The following is a 16,412-nucleotide window of genomic DNA, read 5'->3' as shown; positions in this document are numbered from 1 at the left end:
TTTGCAACATTGACCGTAAATATTTTTGTTCGTGTCATATAATACTTGATGAAAATTATATCAATGTGAAATACATTTAAAACCCAATCCATTCATATATTTTACATCAAGTATTATATAACACAAACAAAAATATTGTCGGTCAAAGTTAAACAAGAAAGACTTGAAAAATCAAACTAAGACACTTATAATGGGACGGAGGGAGTATATATTTAGGTATTATAGGCTAACTCTTAGCCGTTGACGTTATCAGAGTTTAGTCTAAATCGTCTATCATAATTCTACCTGTTATGAATTGATGGTTTATTGTATATTAATGTTTCAATTTATATCTAAAAGCAACTACAATCCAACACCCTAGCTAGTCATGGCATATTGAAGATGATTATGTCAGTCTTGTTTATTATGGTTGAACTTTGTTAAGTTTTTAGGATGTTTTATCGGTTTATTTTTGTTTTTTTATTGGTTTATTTACGTTACAAGTAAAGAAGAATATGTTGCATTTAAATTTAGCAATATAGTTTTTATCCTAGGATACTCGAAACCTCATTAATCCAACCCAAAAAAAACCCAAACCCAAAGAAACTGTGAGAGATTTGGGTTGGGTTTCGGTTTTGGATTTAAAACTATGAAACCCAAAAACCAAAACTCGAAAATCTAACCCGAAGAACACCCCTAGTTGAAAATGGTTCATTTACGGGGTTCCAGACTCAATTATAAAGTTTTGAAGCTGAAGGATGTCGATTCCAAGTTTGGTTATGGTTTTGAAGCTATATGCCTTTAGACAGGGCCGTCTCAAAAAGTGCAGAATGCGACGCTCCGTCAAATCCAAGTTTTTCCAAAATTGTAGATCAGATCCTAGACTTTTATGCTTAATAACCAATAAGTCCCTCAACTTCCAAAATTGTCAAAATTGGCATGGGATTTCCGAGGTTTTCAAGAGATAACATCAATTGATGCTATAACATGAGGAAAATGTGATCCCTAGAAACATATACAATGATTACAAGCATTGTCAATGTTTATACCAAATGCAAGAGAAATTTACAAGCATTATCCTGCAGTTACAAGTAAAATTTTGAAGGGGTTAAAATGTTTTAAACATGTGAAGTGGTGCACAATTTACATACCAAATATATGTTAAGATCCTTACAGCATTTTATCTATTTAATTTTGAACTTGGCTAGTAATAACTACTTAATTTGAAGGTGGCTATAGTACATATTTTTAGCTGATAATAAAATTTCAGTATTGAAGGTGATTATATACCTGATATTACTTTAAGTATATACGATATGGATAATATCCGATTATATTTTTAGTTCCTACTAACCCATATTATTTTACGTCTATATGATATACGGGATTTATTTTTAAAACGATATATATGGCCAAAACTTGACGGGTCTTGTGTCAGGTACAAGACAATTTTTATAACTGGGATGGCGTTGGGATTACCTAAATCTAGCTCATTTTCGTAAAAGCATATTATATAACTGGAAGCATATCGTCATCTACTTACAGAACTCTAACTCTAGAGGGACATGTATGAATCATACCCCAATGATGTCATCTTGTTTTTTAATGAAATCAACCCAGCTAATGAAATGTAGCACATATTCGAGAAACATATGAGAAAACTAGATGGTGCGTGGTGATGTGGACTTGGAGCATGTTTGGGATTGAGTTTGAAAAATGTTTATTGGTTTATTAGTGTTTTCAAAAAGTATATAAGTTAAAATGTGTTTGATAATCAAAAAAATGTGTCTTAGTTTAGCTTCTTAATAAGGTTAAAAAACAGTTTTTCAAAAGCAATGAATCCTGGCTTTTCAAAATGGCTTTTTGAAAAAACTAATAAATCAATAAGGATTTTTCAAACTCAATCCCAAACATACCCCTGAGCTTAATGGGTGCCTATATAATACATATCATTACAGATTCACCATGGCTATATAGCATTTGTGTTTTACCATTTATGTAACACAACTACATATGTATCACAACGCATATCAAACATCAACCACTAAAACATATTAACCATTAAAAGTCTGTTATTTTAACTACGTAACATAGCAAATGCCAACAACCCAACAAGTGTAATTAAACAAAAAGTGAAGAAATCAAGCTACTAGTAAGTAGTAGCAAACATAATTAAACAAACAAAAGATAAGAAACTATAACCTTGATGGTAGCATTCAACCATCAAGCAGTGCGAGACTAGCCGTGTAACCAATAGCTAGGAAAAAAGCAGGCGCACCATGAGTCTGGAGATCTTGCATCTCGTTCTTGATTGCATCAAACAACTTAAGCCTTCCATCATTCATCACAACCAAAACTTCCCGTTCATTTTTCATCAACAATGGTGGAAGCGACAAGAAATCATTCGTAATCACAAACACTTTCTTCCAAGAATCGACTACCTCATACTCGCACATTACCCAAACATCCCATTTTTCAACAGGCTCACGATAACGAGCACACAATGACAAAGATAAAGAGTCTTCCTCGCCAAATGAATTCATACTTAATTCACGATAATTCGGAACAATGTCTTTCGGTAACTCATATATTTGAAACCGCTCATTGTCTAAGTCGAACGACATAATAACGTCAATCCGTCCTCTTTATAAGCCAGCCAGTTCACAAAGCCATTCACAAATGTAGGAGTAGACCAACCCCTAGTCAAAAAACAAGGTGCACTCACACCTTCCTTTATCTCCCATGAGTTGGTACCAAGTGAATAAACCGACACAGTATTGTTTGTATCAACAACAGGATAAACTGCACAGCACAAACACCCTGATCCCCTCCGGTTCAGTTCAGTGTCGTTTTCATTAGCTTCATAATCATAAAAAGTCCTGGAAACAAAACCAAACCCGAAGACAAAAAGCGAAAACTTATCATTAATAATATTATGAGGGCCATCTAGAATCTTGTGTTTGTTGATACTCGGGTTCCAGAGAATCAAGGTACCCGAGCATGAGTGAAAACTTGAATCGAACAAGCAGATTAAACCCTTGTTGGATCCAGCAAATCGTTTGGTGCCACGTTTACGTGGGTAAGAAGGTACTTGGAGTTTGAGGGTTTCATGGAAGGTGAGTGGTGATCGGAGGGAGTAGAGGCGGTTGGTGTGATAGTGATCGGTGGAATTTTGGTAGTAGACGATGGCTAGGTGGTTGTTGTTGTTGGTGGTGGTGGTGGTGGTGGTGGTGGTGAGGTGGAGTTTGGTGAAACAAGGGTGTGAGATTAACGGTGGAGATGAAGTGCAGATGCATCGGAATCGAATGAGTGATTTGGTGGGAAGAAGAGAGAGAGGATGTTGAAGATGATTTCTTGAGGGAGGTTGAGGATGGAGGAGTTTGCATGGGTTTTGACTTTGTTTGGATGGAAGAAACAAACAAACAAACCCTAAAATAAATAGTATGAGGTATCTAGGGATCACTCTATAGCCCCCAAAACAAGTTCTATATAAGACGTAGGGATGAGGTACTTTTCCCGAATACCGCTATAGTACCGATCGATCATAGGTGCTACCGGTATCAGCATTCTCTTTTTTTAAATTCGGTATCGACACCGGTATTTACGGTAAAAATCCGTATTGGTACCGGATTTATATGAGAGAAATCTATATATAATTTAGGGGATCATATTTCATCTTTTGAAAATATAATTGACTATGTTTACCTATTTTATGCGAATTTTAAGCAATCTATATTGCATTCGTAATCAGTTTGTCTATCATTTCAATTTTCCTTGAAAACCCATTGATCAAACCATCATCCTTATTCAAAATTTCATAAGACCATCTCCACAGGCACCAAAGAACAATATGATGTTAGTGGTATGAAACTATGAATCACTTAACACTATTATTTACTAGCAAATCATAATTTTTTAATGTGCTATTCAAACTGAATATTGCATCTTTATAACCATTGATATAGAATATTGCTTTCGTTTAGACCAAGAAACAAGGTTATGGTTTAGTAAGAGCATCCGCAACAAGCTCCATCTCCCTAGGTCTGAAACTACGTGGCGGGCGACAAACTCAAGAAAAGCCAAGTTCACCATTGTAGAGAGAGGTCCTTGAGAAGAAAGTTTGTTCATGCAAAACTTGAAACAAACTTTAAGTGCATATTCACTCTCTCTTTCTATCTCACATACATATATATACACATTATATGTATATAACTTCAATAATTTTTTATTAGGTTTGTTGTTGTGGAAAAAAGTAAGGTTTTGAGAAAAGTTTGGAAACTGATGTGGCGATGATGTGGTGGTTTGTGAACGTTTGTTGTTGTGAATGCTCTCGTGTTTAAAAAAAACTTGTCACTTTGTGATTTCTATTTTATCACAATAGGTCTAAAAAGTTCAGTATATTAATGATAATAAATGATATAAAATAATTTAAAGTTATTTTCATAGAATCAACTAAAAACCATTTTTTGTGCGGCTAAAAAAAATATACTTTGGACACAAAATGCTAAAGCGGTATCTAAGTGGTAAATTACCGAAGTATCGGTACCAATACTGATACCAAACCAAACGGATGTATTCGGTTCCTATTTTTCTTCAAATGAGATATCGGTACTTTCGATATCGGTATCAGTACGGTCCGATATAGTACCGATCTCATCCCTATAAGGACGTGTGTAATGGGTGAAAAGGGGTGATTTAGGGCGAGAACACCGGCTCTCGAGCTACAAATCCATGTCGTTGTGTGTATGTGTGTTAGCTGACATGGCGATCAAGTATTGGTGAGAGGGGAGCGATTTTGGGCTACAATACACCCCCATGAGCTACATGTCGCCCCGTCCACTACACATAGTCTAACAACATTCACATTCATTGTACCATATTCCGCGAGTGATGGTTGTATAATATAGAGAGTAATTTAGGGTGTTGTGAGTAGATGAACGATAAATGTAATGATTTTTATAGTAACTTTGAAAAGTTATTGTTCTCGGTATAATTTTTTAATATTTGTTGAAAGTGGTTGTAAGTGAATGAGAGAAAAAATATAATGATAAAACTATATAAAATTATTATTTAAATGAAAATAAAAAAGAAAATGTAGTATTTTTTTATGTAATTTTGGATTTAAAAACAGAAAAAAGATTGAGAATGTCTAAGCCATTCTTAAACCACGTCCTCCATATTAACAATTACAATATTTTATCTAATGTAGAAGAAAAGTTATTCATAATAATATAGAGGCCGAGGGCATACGGTAAAGACATGTCTTGTATATTATTATGAGTTGGTTTTCTATATTATATAGAGTAGTTATAAGTGGTTGTTAGTGGAGAAGATAAAGACACTTTTGTTGATGTATAAATTTGGAAATGAAAATTGTAATGATAAAAGTATAAAAAAGTATAAAATTGTAACGATAAAAGTATGAAAAAAGTATTATTTAATTAAATCTGAAAAAGAAAATGGAATGTTTTTAGTGTAATTATAGAGATATAGATTTTATTGAAAACACTCTAACCACATTATTATTTTCTATATCTATATTTATACTATGCATAATGCATGAAATAGGGTTCTATTAAATTTTAAAAGGTACAAAACTTCATGTAAAAGATACAATATGTAATGCACAAATTTATGAAGTTTTATGGACAATATTTTCTCTAGAGCATCATCATGACTTAATTCCTTAAAAATAACAAGTTTGGTCGTTAAACTTCAATCAACATTTGTTAATTTATATAATGCCTACACATTTACCCTTCATACAAAACCAACTACCCCAAACATTTTTACACGCTAATATTTTTTTTTTTTTGACAACGTTAAACCATAAAAACGAGCATTTTATTCTCTTTAATTTGAGTATGATATTGTTATACTTCTTTAATTAAAAAAAATTAACATATCACGCGATTATTAGTTAGAACCGAATATATCGAGTCAGTCGAGCTCGGGTCATGTGTAAAGGCTGGATCACGGTCAGAACCGAAACAAAAAAGATTTTCTGTTTTCTCTTGTGAGGAACATGATTATCATTTGGTGGCACAAAATTGGCCTTTTGTTTGTTCTTTGGAAGCTAAGCTGGAAGCGGGTGGTGATAGATGTACCCAGGTTCTTGTTTGATTAATGTATTCAGGGTCTTGTTTAGACCGCCAAACAGGTCGTCGTGTTTCTGTATTCTCGTCTCTATCTGTTGCATATATCCTATTTTTATCGTTCCATTCAAACTCTAACTTGCTTATCAATATCAAGAAGCGTCCGACAACTTATCGTGGGAATAAACAAATGAAAACTCTCAAAGAGAGAACACACATGTTGAAAAACATCAAGAGTTTTCGACATCGTCAATAGACATTAGACAACATGTATAACTACCATCAAACTGATACAAGTCTCTTTATATATCATGAGATGGAACTCAAAAGCTAACCACATAAAAGTGGATTTTGTCATATATTCCAACTAATTATATAACAAAACACTTGTTGTCAGTGTCTAGTATTCATGAACACTTGTGTAAAAAGACCAAAACACTTATGCACCTGAGATCACTTACAAGAATTACTTGAACTTCACATTTTTTTAGAATTGGCGGGAGTTTTTGACGTTAAAAATGGCATGGAAAGACTAGGTATTGGTGGCCTGAACCATGGTTCGTTGGCTCGAGCCGGTTGTTGTGGTGGTGCAAGGTATTGGAGTCAAGCAGCCTGAAGCTGCTCGCCTCTTAAACTACCCCTCATTCTTCCAGAATCCAGATGGCATTGCATCATCACTTGCTTTGGGAGGCTCGGTTGGCGACACCTGGCTTATTTTTTGGAGCCGCTTGAGGTGTGGAATAGCTGCTTTGTTTGCCTCCCTTTTTGAGTTCATTAGAAGCTGAAGCAAAAGATGCAGGCGGTGTGAACGCAGTTGTACTTTGAGCCTTAGTGGTTGTACAGCTGTTGACTTGAGGTTGACCTGGAGATACTGCAGGCTTTGTTACAGCGGCAGGTTGTGTGAACACGGTTGTTGTACTTTGTCCCTGCGTGGTTGTACGTACGTTGACTTGAGGTTGACCTGGAGACAGTGCAGGCTTTGTTACGGCTGCAGGCGGTGTGAAAACGGTTGTTGTACTTTGTGCTTGCGTGGTTGTACATACGTTGACTTGAGGTTGACCTGGAGACACTGCAGGCTTTGTTACAGCTGCAGGTGGTGTGAGAACGGTTGTTGTACTTTGTGCATGTGTGGTTGTACGTATGCTGACTTGAGGTTGGCCTTGAGACACTGCAGGCTTTGTTACAGCTGCAGGTGGTGTGAACATGGTTGTTGTACTTTCTGCCTGCGTGGTTGTACGTACGTTGAATTGAGGTTGACCTGGAGACACTGTAGGCTTTGTTACAGCTGCAGGTGGTGTGAACACGGTTGTTGTACTTTGTGCCTGCGTGGTTGTATGTACGTTGACTTGAGGTTGACCTGGAGACACTGCAGGCTTTGTTACAGTTGCAGGTGGTGTGAACTTGGTCATATTTTGTGGTTGATTTGTTGTAAAGCCGTTGACGTGAGTTTGACCGAGAGAGACTGCAGGCTTTGTTACAGTTGCAGGTGGTGTGAACTTGGTCGTATTTTGAGGTAGATTTGTTGTAAAGCCGTTGACTTGAGTTTGACCGAGAGAGACTACAGGTTTTGTTGCAGTTGCAGGTGGTGTGATCTTAGTCATACTTTGAGCTTGATTTGTTGTAAAGGTGTTGACTTTAGTTTGACCAAGAGAGTCTGCAGTTGGCATGAGCGCAGTTGTACTTTGAGCCTTCTCGGTTGTACCTAAGTTGACTTGAGTTTGACCAAGAGAGACCGCAGGCTTTGTTGCATTTACAGGTGGTCTTATATTGGCCATACTTTGAGCTTGATTTGTTGTAAAGGTGATGACTTTAGTTTGACAAAGAGAGCCTACAGTTGGCGTGAGCGCAATTGTACTTTGAGCCTTCTCGGTTGTACCTAAGTTGACTTGAGTTTGACCAAGAGAGACCGCAGGCTTTGTTGCATTTACAGGTGGTGTTATCTTGGTCATACTTTGAGCTTGATTTGATGTAAAGGTGTTGACTTTAGTTTGACCAAGAGAGCCTACAGTTGGCGTGAGCGCAGTTGTACTTTGAGCCTTCTCAGTTGTACCTAAGTTGACTTGAGTTTGACCAAGAGAGACTGCATCTTTCGTTACAGTTGTGTTGCTCGCTGTATCCCTTTCTGTGTCAGCAGCCATCCATGAACCATCTTCTGATATGATTACATCATGAACGTCCTCCGCCACCTCATTCAAAATCTAAACAAAATAAATCAAAAAAAATAAAAGATGTGACACGAGTGTGTTCGTGTGCGTGCGTGTGTGTGTTTTGCTTGCCTTTTGAAAATCTCGGTCGATGCGTAAATCTTGATTGCAGACTGGGATGTTGCAGAGAGGGCATTCCCAAATAGGTTTAGTTGAATGACTTCAATATAATGGTTGTAATCAAAGCACTGCAAATATGAAATAACAACGAACTGGTGGATACTAGGGGTGTGCAAGAAACCGAAAAAACCAATCCGAAACCAAAAAAACCGAAAAATCCAAACCGAAAAAACAGAACCGAAACAAAAACCGACGGTTTGGTTTTATGTTTTTGTAAAAACCGAACTAACGGTTCGGTTTTGGTTTTGCATATGATAAAAACCGAACCGAACCGAAATCCTAATTTTTTGTTTTTTTTTATATTTTATATTAAAAAATAATATTTAATAGTCTATTATTTTACAATTAACAAAATTATTTATACCTAAATTAGTTATAATTTGAAAACTTTTTTTTGACCTATAGTTTTCAAGATTAAATGAGAAAAACCGAAACCGAACCGAAACCAAAATGAAAACCGAAAACCGAAACCGAACGGTTTCAAATACTCCAAAAACCGAAATTTTGGTTTTCGGTTCGGTTTTAACAAAAAACCGCAAAAACCGAAATTTTGGTTTTCGGTTCGGTTTTAACAAAAAACCGCACTGAACCGCACCACGCACACCCCTAGTGGATACTGACTTGGGTGTGTGACACTAATAAAGGGTATTTTAGAACATTCAATAAATATTTGAAACACCAATATTTTACCTGATGATGCTTGCAGAGATGGCCTTTCACAGGAGTTCTTATACGATTTTGACTGTCGATTAAAGAAACGAAAATAGATCCATCAAACTTGCTAAATTTATATATCAAGTTTTATTTTTTACATTCCTTCTCGTTTGGATATAAGTTTCTATATAACCGAGAAACTAGAAAAATAGCGACTAAACTAACAAAAAAAGAATTTAGTACAGAATAAAAAATCACCTGACGGGACAGTAAAGCGAAATTCGTGACGATACAGTACAATCTGAAAACGATAATAAATGACAGGTCAAATGGGTCCCATTTTGCCAAGGTAGTGTATGAAAGATCTTGTAGTTTCGTTGACTTACCTGATATGGGGCGGAGATAATCTTGCAATTCAGAAGGATCAGGAGATGATATCGAGTTCATAAACGCTAAGGCAATAATACATGGTCCTGAATTTATTTCAAAGAAAACAGAAACTATATAAGTTTTAAATAAAACTAACATTATATGTTTTACAGGTTTAAAAATAGAAATATGCACGTACCATCAAAAGACCCGAAAACTTGTAGCAGATTTACTCCATAGTTTGTCATTTTATTAACGTTTGACGGGAGCTGTGGTCCTTTTCCCTGACACGCGTATTACAAAAATATCGATGATCATGATAACCAAGTAATGCAATTATGCAAAGTAAAGTTTTTTAGCAAAAATTTCTGTGAGAACTTGACAAACCATGTCGAGTTTGGTCCTGTTTGGTACTCCAACGCCGTTTATGAGAAAACTATGAAGAAAAAGGTACAAGGTTAGATAATAAGATCAATATAAAACTGTTCAAAAGAAAGTATTTTTAAAAAGAAATAATCTTAACTCCACATTCGATTGGCTTGTAATACAGGCAGATGTCTCCATATTGTCTAGTTGAGCTACTAGGAGCCAGTGTATGAAGTAAATATATCATGAGTTTCAGGTTGCTTATTGCAGGATTTACCATTATAATCAAATTAAATAGGTAAAAGATAATGGTATATCTGTAAGATTTATGACAATTTCACATTTCATTATGAACATATGCTGTGTTTACGGTTGAAATAAAAGGAAAAGATACCACTATATTACTGTCACATGGTAAAAAATAATTAAAAACTGAGCAAATCTATACTCTCTAATAAAAGGCTACAAGTTTTGTCACTTGTCACTCTTACATTAAACCTCACCCTTTTTAACAAATTTATAATAGTAAAATGATAGTTACCATTCTTAAAATTTATGCTTCAAAATTTCTTAATTTGATATTTACTTCCTATTTTTTTTTTCAAACATTTGGTATTTATAAGTATCTTTTACTTTAAAATTGTTTTAAAAACTATAGTACAACGATAGTATTAATAGTGTTTTAACGGGTTTATTGTTTCTTGTACACTGATTAGTTATTAAACATTGTATTTTCAAGAACTACTCGTGTAATACACGGGCCTCAAACTAGTTGGATAATAAAAGGTGACAAAGTTTGGTTAGAAAAGTAACCAGATTTCAAAAGAAAAACTGATTTAAGTCATCTGAACCGGGACTTGGTCTAAAGTGATGATGTGTCGGTAAGTTTGACCATATTAACTTTCTATTCAAAACTTGCACCTGAAAACAGGTTAACTGATGATTTTTTAAAGTTTAGTCATTTGTGACAGCAAGTTAAAGTATATTTGCTTACCAAATTTTGACGATTACGAGCAGTAGTACCAAGAGAGATGTGAAAATCGGCTAAAAAAATTCCATATCCCGCCTGTGAATCAATTAAACTTGACAGTGTAAAAACGTAATAAAACATTATAATCAGTCCTTATTACAAAAGAAGATAGTGGTGAATATATATTTACCTCGACATAAAGTGAAGTAAGTATGTGTTCAACTTTCATTGTTGGATAGAATCTGTATGTGAAAAATAAATTCAAGTAAATGAACTTGAGGAATAACTGAATTTATTTTATAACTATATTAAGAATACATATACATATAGGGTGTGATAAACAATTACCTTGAGACTATATTTGACACACTTGAATGAGCATTATTTGGTTCTATATTCATTTTGTCTGAATTGGAGAGCCCGTAGCTTACCTGAAATCGTTAAATTTAGTGTTACTACTTCACTAAAAATATATCACATAGCAAGATATATAAACATACGACAATTATATAAATAGGCAAAGGAAGAACTTCAATCAACCTCATTTGCTATAATAAGGAGACCAGCTGATACGTGCCCAACAATTAATGAGAATTTGTAGGAGAACATGTAGTGGGAAGTTAAGCGAATGACCGTCATTAGAAGCAGTATTAATAGATCGTTTGTTGTTTATTCAGATGTCGATGTTTATGTTTAAAAATTAGGGTTTACACCTTGTATTGGAGATCACCCATTCTCGAAATTGGGCACTATCTGTACTTGTTTTCAGTTTTATTCAAGCATCTAAATTTCTAGTTCTTATCACCAGCTTTATCCACATCTTGAAACCAGCCAATTTGACAAGCAGCCTGTTGCAAGAATTTATACAGAAATAAATACATAAACACATGATTCATAATCATGCATGATACCATAAATTGACTTGATCTCAGATTGCCAAGATTCAGAAAACTGAAAGTAGGGGTGTGCACAAAACCAAATCAAAACCGAAAAAACCAGAAAAATCGAACCGTAAAAACCAAAGCGAATTAGAAACCGGCGGTTCGGTTTTGAACTTTAGCAAAAACCGAAATATTGGTTTTGGTTCGGTTTTGTATTCTGTTAAGAACCAAAAAAACCGAACCGAACCGAATTAGCAAAAACATCAAAATAACCATAACATCTTAACCGTAACCATTAAAAGAAAATCTACCGATGACTATTTGTTTAGTTTTAACATATGGTTAATAAAAAATATATATTTGGTTTCTACATATGATTACTAAAGAATAATACTGATATTTTAGTTTTGATTTTAAATCTATCTTTTATAAGCTTTTAATAATCAAACATTCAATATTCTATTAAAAATTAGTTTAAATAAAAAAACAAATATCATGTTCAATTTCAGTATCTTGGGTCAAGTTTATTTTGGCCCAAAACGTTTTGCCTCGATTAGCAAACCGAAAAAATTCGCATCAAAACCGAACCGAATCCAAAAACCGAAATAACCGAAACCGAATGGTTTTAAAAGTCATAAAACCGAAAGTTTGGTTTTCGGTTCGGTTTCAGTCAAAAACCGCACCGAACTGCACCACGCACACCCCTAACTGAAAGTGTGTGAATTGAGGAAATGTGTACCTTGACAGGTAGCATGAGCAACATCATTGACGGTTGCAGCAATTCAGTTTTACGCTTGTAAACCTACAATTACAACAAATTAAGAAGTTTATAAGATAGCCTTAGCAACAGATGTATCCAACTATATTTCTTGAAAATCCTTATCATAACTTGCTTCAAACATAAACTAATGTCGATGAATCAACGATACATAATAAGCAATTTAGCTAATAATTTGGAAACAAAAACATGACATCAGCAACTAACCTCTTTAACAAACAAAAGTAGCTGGGACAGATGAAATGATGATGGCAGTACATCCATCGCGATAGCCGAATCGATACTACTGCATGTCACAATAGCAGAACTTTTAAGTATGTTACACTGGGTTTCATATTTTCCTCTAAAACAAGTAAAACAGGATGACATCATTAGCGTTCGTATATCCATGTGATATCAGCATTTTACAACAGTAGAACTTAATCACATCACAAAGACAGTGTATATCAAACTAGAACAGAGACGCAGAATACATAAAATACATCAGTGTTTTGATATTATCAGTGGAACATTATATAGCAAACGTGTATAACATCGGAGCCTTGTTTTGTACCACAAAAGACATACAAACAGATACATATAGGGCTGTAAACAAACCGAACCAAACAAGGTCTTGCTCATGTTCGTTCGTTAAGTTTTTATCGGACAAGCGAACGGTTCACGAACACCTAACCGGACGGAATTTCTTGTTCGTATTCGTTCATCAGGGAGATGAACTTGTTCGTGAACACAATGTTTTATTTGACTTGGCTAATCATAATGGTCAGCGTCGACAGCTCGGTCCGGCTACCAAATTTGAATTCTTTTTCTTTTAGATTTCATATTCATATGTTAATGTTACATATAAATTAATCACATAATACTCATATATATTGTTACTTTATAGTTAATACTAAATAACATCGCTTTAATCTATATGATAAGATTAGAAAAGTCATTAAAAAGTATTAAAAAAAACCTTTATGAACAAAATTAACGAATTGAGTGTTGTAGAACTCGCTAGGCGCTAGTCGGGCGGTGGGATACCGACTAGACTAGGGATTAACCATGATTAATCGGATTGGAATACGTAATTCTTCAAAAATATTTATATATACACACAAATTATAAACAATATCTCAATTTTGACCCATTTTTGACCTGATAGTTTTGACCAATTTCTGATTAGCTGAAACTTAATCGGCAACCCACCGATTACCAATTAAAAGGTGCCTATCGAACGTTCGCAAACGCAATTGAACAAGCATGGCCTCTATTCATGTTCGTTCACTTAGTTAATCGAACGAAACTCCTTGTTCGTGTCCATTCACTTAATAAACAAACGAACATAAATAAACCTTCCGCCTAACAGTTCGGTTCGTTTACAGTTTACATCCCTAGACACGGTTATACACAAATAAAACAGTTGAGAAAACAAAAACCCCTAAATCAGCAATAATAGTGCTAACAATCACAATCCAATTCAGACTTATAATCATAAAGCATTAAAGCTAACAATAAACTTTAAGTTACCAATCAACACCGTGATCATTTATCATTTCATTTCACATATGTTATATATTAGTTAACGTACAAATGAAATTAACATGCTAATTGTGAAAATCAAGTAGAGTAATTATATAAACAAGTAGAGTAATTATGTAATTACATCATATTACATAATTACTCTACTTGATTCTCACAATTAGCACGTTAATTCCATCTGTATTTGATCCAAACCCTACATATACATATATATATACACACACCAATGCAGTATTAAGCAACCGATTAATAATAAAACCTGCCGAGTTTCATGCAGGTTTTGGAATAAACATTGGAATCGTCGATATCACCGGTGAGAATAGAAGCTGAAGCTAAGTCTATCTTGGCTTCCATATTCTTCATCGCCGTTTGTTTACTAGACGCTATTCGCCGTTTGTTAGAAGCTGCAACCGCCGCTACAGCTGCCATTAGTCAAATAGATGGAGATATGACGGTTTTTATTATCGGCTGTTCGGTTATATATGCTTACTGCTGATCAATCGCCATAAAAGGTGTCAAAGTTTGAAAACATTTGGGAGTTAATTAGACTGATGGTCTTCCGGTCAATTAGTGTTAAGTGGAAATGCTTAGATATGGTAATTGGTAATCACTTGACATTTTATTTGTTTTTAATTGAATAAAACTTTGATGTCACAATTTTTTTTAGTATTTTATTAGTTTAGTTTTATTTTTATGTAAATTATTTTGTTACTTTATCAATTGTGATAACTTGGTAGGTTGGTTGTTGATATGTTTGTTAGAGCTTAATAAAAAAAGTTGACGAAAAAATGTGCAAGTTTAAGTCTCACCAAGTTTTTTGACAAAATTTTTTTGCCATGTGAAGACTTTCTTTGAATATATTTTTGGTTTTTATTATTATTTTATTTGTTTTATGTTTTAAATATGTTCATTTGTCAAGATTATTATTGGGGTTTATTTATTATACTGTAACGAACCTATTCAATACTTATCGAATTCTCGTCGATTCGTTGTCGCAGCCTCCATGTTTTACGGATCACATATACGTTGTTTTAAATATTTTATTTTCCGAACCATAAGCTATACGAGAGCTGCTAATATACCATATTCACATCAGTTTTCCGCCTCGACATGTGTATTTTTTTTATTGCTTTAAAAATTTGTTGTATCTGGGTGTTGACGAGTTAATTTTATTTTACTTAGTTCCGGTTACATAACCCGATGCTAATCGAATTTGCGTTGGCATATAAACACCCAAACATTATCAGCCTGTCGCAACGCGTCGAGTAAGTCACCTAGTTTGATAATAAGAAATGTTAGAAGCAGAAATCCCTCCGAGATTATTTTGAAGCTCAAGTTCAGTTTGTTTCATTAATTAGTTAATTATTTATATAATTATTTATTTTGATATTGTCACACCCTCAAATTCCACTAACGGAGTTTTACCGTCAGAGGGTGTGAACTAACAGGATCGGAATCATTAGTTATAATCAAACCATAAAAACGTTTAAATGAAAATAAGTGCGGAAGCGTAAAAACCAAAGACAAAAGTTACGTCACGCAGGACGACTTAAAAACCCAAGTGATAATAGTTAAAAACATGTGTTGCATATCAGAATGTTCAAAAACCATGCATGATCCTATACCGCGCGCCCGCCTCGGCTACCTGAGAATAACATACTAAAAGTGTCAACGCGGGTTGGTGAGTTCACAAGTTTATATAAAATAAAGCGTTTAGCGTTTGCGTTCAGCGTTTTGCGTTCAGCGTTTTGCGTTAAGCGTTTTGCGTTACCAGATAGTGTTATGTCAATTATATATCTATAGGTAGCTAGCCTATAAAACAAGTATTACTAAGTGTTCGACACCGAAGCTGACTGTTTATCATTTGCCTTGCCACCAGGTCTATCCCGACCATGGTATGTGTTTAGCCAAGATTACACCCACTCGACCTCCAGTCGAGTTTACGTTGGGTGGGGTTTGTCAAACCCAGTAGTACTACTCAACAATGACTCGCTATTATCCAATATTAAACGGTTCGATGTGAATGAAGGACTTTAGTTATTGCGTTTGCCACTTAGTCTTTACAAGTGATATATAATCTATATTAACAAAATCTTAAATGCGTTTTCGGAGTATGTTATCTCCCCCAAGTGAAAAGCGTTTGAAAACAGTTTAAAAAGGGGTAAGTGAACTCACTGTTTGCGAAGAATTCCCAAAATAAATCACCAAAGGATGCGCGTCACAGAAAAACTCTCTCTAGCGTTCTAAAACAACAAAGAGATTTTTTTTTCTAAGTGTCGGAACTATTATCGAGTCTCTAGACCCGGCACATAATACCTATGCACACAATGTGTTTCGTGTTTCGTTTGTGAATCGTGTGTGACTTTAACAAGTACATTTGTGATACATTACATGTGTGAGCAACTATTTACGTGTCATGTATTAATAATGTACATCACTAGCAATTACTCCCCGTGAGGGCAATTTGGTCAA

At 34.7% G+C, this 16,412-nt stretch overlaps 2 pseudogenes across 1 annotated transcript; both read right to left on the bottom strand.

Annotated features, from left to right (window-relative positions):
* Positions 1 to 2,195: 2,195 nt before the first annotated feature.
* Positions 2,196 to 6,321, bottom strand: LOC143634540 (F-box/kelch-repeat protein At3g23880-like; annotated as a pseudogene).
* A 25-nt stretch (positions 6,322 to 6,346) lies between these two features.
* Positions 6,347 to 14,369, bottom strand: LOC143634539 (uncharacterized; annotated as a pseudogene). The gene is made up of 15 exons (XR_013153875.1): positions 14,200 to 14,369; positions 12,624 to 12,702; positions 12,378 to 12,440; positions 11,563 to 11,605; positions 11,298 to 11,323; positions 11,106 to 11,188; positions 10,948 to 10,999; positions 10,782 to 10,853; positions 9,809 to 10,012; positions 9,621 to 9,705; positions 9,439 to 9,525; positions 9,311 to 9,353; positions 9,089 to 9,140; positions 8,312 to 8,466; positions 6,347 to 8,272 (listed from the first exon to the last, which is right to left on the bottom strand). The product of XR_013153875.1 is annotated as an uncharacterized LOC143634539 (transcript).
* Positions 14,370 to 16,412: the final 2,043 nt, after the last annotated feature.

Source organism: Bidens hawaiensis, unplaced genomic scaffold (assembly GCF_021521415.1).
Source record: "Bidens hawaiensis isolate Kalapana, Puna unplaced genomic scaffold, B.hawaiensis_p1.1 tig00007117_1, whole genome shotgun sequence".
NCBI lineage: Eukaryota > Viridiplantae > Streptophyta > Magnoliopsida > Asterales > Asteraceae > Bidens > Bidens hawaiensis.
This window is presented reverse-complemented; position numbering and strand designations above follow the sequence as displayed.